This window comes from Mobula hypostoma, chromosome 9 (assembly GCF_963921235.1).
Source record: "Mobula hypostoma chromosome 9, sMobHyp1.1, whole genome shotgun sequence".
In the NCBI taxonomy this organism is placed as follows: domain Eukaryota; kingdom Metazoa; phylum Chordata; class Chondrichthyes; order Myliobatiformes; family Myliobatidae; genus Mobula; species Mobula hypostoma.
The window spans coordinates 41,839,881-41,845,880 of NC_086105.1; positions in this window are offsets into that span (position 1 = coordinate 41,839,881).

The following is a 6,000-nucleotide window of genomic DNA, read 5'->3' on the forward strand; positions in this document are numbered from 1 at the left end:
CTGCCATGCCAAAAATGTTTTCTAGCACTTGCATGTAGCCTGCGGACGTAGCTTAGGGGTTCTCTGCCTTTAAGAACCTCATGATTTCAGCAGCCAGACCTTTTAGACTCTCTACCAGTCGCTGTCTTTTCACTTTATCAGAGAACTGTCACTCATCCAGCATCTGAGAGGTCTGCTCCGCCCAAGTCTCATGTTCCTTCTCCCCTCGAGAATATCCTCAGCCTACGATATCTTTGACTCTCTGCCAGTGCACTTTACCATTTACCTGCCAGGGATATACGGGCCGATACCAACTCAGAATTTTCACCTCTCACTGGAGGACTCATTAGACCTTCCACATCAGACCACTCCTTCCCCTCACTCCGCAGAAACAACAGCAACTTGTCTTTAAAGTTTCCGCCCCCAGCTACAGGAAACTCAGCTTCCAATCTGGCACTCTTGTCTACGCTCCCCTTTCATTGGAAAGTATGGATGGCCCATGACCCTGCCTTTCCCAGGACCCCAATGGTACCAGGCAGATTCACTCCCATTACCTCAGTGCTAGTCTGAACTAACAGTACATCTTTCCCCACAGTTCAGTCAAGTTGCCACTCCATGATCGTAACTTTTCCTAATGATTTAACAGTGCTTAAAAGTCTAATCAACAATTTTCTGGGCTGTGGATATCCACCCTGATTAGAACACAAGCATTAGCGACAGCTAATCTCTTTGAATTGCACCAACGCTTAGCCCCTGAAGCATCCATAACCAAGTATCTTAGTTATTTTCATAGACAATAGTTTAACACACTCTTAACCACAAACTCACTTAATCAATTCCTAGGGCAATCACACAGCATTCAATGAATTCACTCCCGGACAAGCCCCCACAATGAAGACCCCCTTTTCCCGGCCGTCTCTGCAAATGCGACTTGTTAGCCCCTCACTCATTAAACTGGATTCTTCAGTGAGAACCCACCTTTCTCCGGCTTCGTATGTCTATGGAGTATATGACTTTAGTCCCACCAAATCCATGGGGTTGGGATGTCTTGCCCACACCGACCCCAGTTTGTGTGGATGCTGTGTGATTTACTGCCCAGCAATAGCCCAACAGCATGAAATAACAGATTGCACACTGCATACAATTATAAAGAAGTATATTTGTGAACGTCAACTTAATCAAAGAGTTAATAAAGAATAGAAACAAAAGAAACAAAAGGGCCCATTATATTTAAACAGTCAAATATGCACAGGTTTGAGCTCAAATCTTCTGAAAGGCATATTCACCGATCCTCGGCATATCTCCATGTCTGAGCGCCATTGAATCACGTTTCCTCCCTGGATTGAATCCTATGACTGGTTCTCTCCAGCGTCTTCTCTTTTCATCTCCTGCCGAAAAAGACAAATACTGCTTCTGCAGAAAGACCATTACATGAAATACCCTACAACATTAGCAGTAACACATTTACTAGGGTGTTACACTTAAATTAGAACAGCAACAAATCAAGCTGAATGGAATGGAATGCAGCCAAAAGAATGGCTATAAAAACGCAAACATGAGAAAATCTGCAGATGCTGGAATTTCAAGCAACAGACATAAAAATTGCTGGTGAACGCAGCAGGCCAGGCAGCATCTATATAACATCGACTGTACCTCTTCCTATAGATGCTGCCTGGCCTGCTGCGTTCACCAGCAATTTTTATGTGTGTTGCTTAAAAGAATGGCTATAATATGGCAACAGAAATCTGTGAAACTAACAAAGCCTGAATGATGAATTAGGAGAAATGACCATTAAAAGTGACCTTAAAAAGATTAGGCCAATCGATCTCTTAAAATGCATTTTGTTAAAGAAGGCTGCACAGCATCTATGACAGGACCACCAAACTCAAAAGTAATTACATTCCCCAAGCAGTAAGGCTGGTCAACATCTCCACCCACCAACCAAACCGCCCACAATCCACCATCCCCCAACTCCCGTACTTTTATCATTTCTTGTTGGAGTCACCCCATGTACAGACACTCCTGCGCCTAATGGCACTTTATGGACATACAGAGCAATCAATTTTAAGTATTTATATTGTTATATTTGTTGTGGTTTTGTATTACTGTGCTCTTTAACTTATTGTGTTTTACTGTGCTGCACTGTGTCTGGAGTAATAATTAGTCCGTTCTCTGTACTGGAAATTTATGTACTGGAAATGGCATTAAACAACCTTGAACTTGAAATGTAATTAATATTAACATACCAAATTAATTATAATATACCAAATTTATATTGAAAAAATGAAATGATCAATTATTATAATTTTATAATAATATAACGGAAGATGATAAAATACATATTAGTTGTCATAACAACCCAACTGATTGACAAATGTCCTTCCAGGAATGAAATCTGATAATCTGATCTAGACTGGCTCCTTTGTGCTTATAGTGACATGCTCATAACTTCCCTCTGGAATAGCTCAGTCGTATTGAAACTGTTGCATAATATGGGTGTACCTCAACCATAAGGGCTGATACGATTCAAGAGGATGGTTTATCAAAACCATCTTAAAGAGTGTGAAATGCTGCCCTTACTATCAGCACCTACATATTGCCAATAACAAAATAGCAAAATGATGTATCCACTTAAGTATGACGTGTCATTTCATACCCTCATTTAAACATTAAATAAAGGCCTTGTCCTTCCAAAATTCTCTTTTATTCTGTAATTATTAACTGGAACTGGAACCTCCAGGTAAGCTTCTTAACTACCTCCTGTACCTAATGATGTGGTCATTGAGTACATGATTCTGGTCTTCTGCTACTGTAGTCCATCCACTTCAAGGTTCGACATGCTATGCATTTAGAGATGCTCTTCTGCAAACCCAGGATGCATGCTCTACTCTCTCTACATCCATGGTTGTGTAGCCATGCAGTTCAAACACCATCTATAAATTTGTCGATGACACAACTATTGTTGGCTGAATTTCAGATGGTGATGAGGAAGTGTACAGGAGTGAAATAAATCAGCTGGTTCAGTGGTGCCGCAGCAACAACCTTGCACTCAGCGTCAGTAAGACCAAGGAGTTGATTGCAGACTTCAGGAAGGAGAAGTTGAGGGACCTTACACCAGTCCTCACCTAGGGATCAGAAGTGGAAAGGGTGAGCAGTTTCAAGTTCTTCGGTATCAACATCCCTGAGGATCTATCCTGGGCCCAACATATTGATGCAATGACAAATAACACATGACAATGGCTGTATTTTATTAGGAGTTTGAGGAGAATTGGCCTGTCACCAAAGACGCTCACAAATTTCTACAGATGTACCATGGAGAGCATTCTAACTGGTTGCATCACTGTCTGGTATGGAGAGGCTACTGCACAGGATCAGAAAAGGTTGCAGAAGGTTGTAAGCTCTGACAGCTCCATTATGGGCACTAGCCTCCCCAGCATCAAGGACACCTTCAAAAGGCGATGCCTCGAAAAGGCAGCATCCATCAAGGACTTCCATCATGCAGAACATGCCCTCTTCTCATTGTTATCATTGAGGAGGAGGTAGAGGAGCCTAAAGATACGCACAGAGTTTCAGGAACAGCTTCTTCCCCTCCACCATCAGGTTTCTGAATGGACAATGAACTCATGAACACTACCTCAGTATTTTTATTCCCTCTCTTTTTGCACTATTTATTTAATTTGTTTTTCTTTGTTTATATATCCTTATTGTAATTTATAGTTTTTGTTTTTATGTATTGCAATGTACTGCTGCCACAAAACAACAAATTTCATGACATGTGCTGGTGACACTAAACCTGATTCTAAAACCACTGTTTTAACAAGTGGTTATTTGAATTACCATTGCCTTCCAGTCAGCTTGAACCAGTCTTGCCATTTTCCTCTGACCTCCATCATTAACAAAGCATTTTCACCCACAAAACTGCTGCTCAAGGGTAGTATTTTTGTCTTTCTCAATTCTCTATAAACTCTAGAAACTGTTGTGGATGAAAATCCCAGGAGATCAACAGTTTCTAAGATACTTAAACTACTCCATCTGGCACCAACATGCAGTCTACGGTGAAAGTCACTTACATTATATTTCTGCCACATTGGTCTGCATAATAACTGAGCCTCTTGACCATTTCTGCATGCTTTTATGCATTGACTTGCTGCCATATGATTGGCTGATTAGATACCTGCATCAATGAGCAATTGTACAAATGTACCTAATAAAGTAGCCACTGGGTGTATAGTTCTAGGCAAATTCATCACAAAAAAAAAACCATCCTGGGAGTCAATGTCTCCCTCTGCAACTGGATCCTCCTCTTACTGACCACTAGAATGCAATCCGTAAGGATAGGCAGCAACATCGCAGCCACAATTATTCTGAACAGCAGTGCTCCACAAGGTTGTGTTCTCAGCTCCCTACCCTACTCTCTGAACACACATATCTGCATGCCGAGATTCTGCTCCAACCCTACCTATGTTTGCACTGTAATCGGACAGATCTCAAATAATGATCAGTTGAAGGGCAGATAGGAGATAGAGTCCTTAGTGACATGTTGTCATGCCAACACCTTCCCTAAAACCAACTAAACAAAAGAGCTGGTCATTGACTTCAGAAAAGGGAGGAGTGCTCATGCTCCTGTCTACATTAACAGTGCTGAAGTTGAGAGGGTTGAGGGTTTTAAGTTCCGAGGAGTGAATATCATCCAAAACCTGTCCTGGTCCAACCACTTTTATGTCACAGTCAAGAAAGCTCATCAAGGCCTTTACTTCCTCAGGAAGCTAGTGAAATTTGGCATGTTCCCATTAATTCTCAGCAATTCTTATCAATGCACCATAGAAAGAATTCTGTCGAGATGCATATCAGATGGAATAGCAACTGCTCTCCATGTGACCACAAGAAATTCCCGAGAGTTATGGCTACAGCTCAGCACATCAAGCAGAACAGCATCCCCTCTATGGAAGCTGTGACTCTGTCTATACCTGCTGCCTCAGTAGAGTCAGGTTTGATATTACAGTATTGGTGTATGTCATGAAATCTGTTGTTTTGTGATGGCAGTACATTGCTATAAATAATAATAAAAGCTATAAATTACAATAGGTATATATATATAAAACTAATTGAATTAAGTAGTACAGAAAAGTGGAAATAATACTGATGGAAATTTGAAACTGCTTACCCTTTCCAGTTCTGATCCCTCGATAAGGACTGGTTTGTGTTTCCTCGATTTCCCCTTCCTGAATTCTATAATTAATTCTTTAGTCTTACTGACATCGATTGAAAGGTTGTTTCTGTGACATCACTCATTCAGATGATCTATCTTGCTTCTATATGACTCCTCATCACCATCTAAAATTCTGTGAATAATGGTTGTGTCATTGGCAAAGTCATAGATGGAGCTTGAGCTGTGCATACATACACAGTCAAAGTTGTACAGAGAATCCAGTAGTGGGCTAAGCATACATCCTGGAGGTGCACGAGTGTTGACTGTCAGCAAGGAGATGTTATCTCCGATCTGCACAGACTGTGGTATCCCGGTGAGGAAGTCAACGGTCCAGTTGCAGAGGGATGTACAGTGGCCCAGGTTTTGGAGCTTGTTGATTAGAACTGAGGATATGATTGTATTGAAGGCTGAGCTATTGTAAATAAACTGCAGCCTGACGTGTGTATTACTATAGTCCAGATGACCCGAGGCTGAGTGGGGAGCCAGAGAGATTGCATTTGCTGTATCTATTGTGCCGATAGGCAAATTGCAGCCAGTCCAGGTCATTGTTTAGGTAGGAGATGAGTCTACCTAACATAATCAAAGATTCCACCCACCCTAGACATTCTTTCTTCTCCTCTCTCCTATTAGACAGAAGATAGAAAAGCCTAAAAGTACATAACACCTAACTCAAGGACAATTTCTACCCCTTGTATGATAAGACGGAATCTTGACCTCACAATCTACTTCTTTATTATCTTGCACTTCGTTGTTTACCTGCACTGCAGTTTCCCTGTAGGTTTTACACTTTATTCTGCATTGTTATTGTTTTA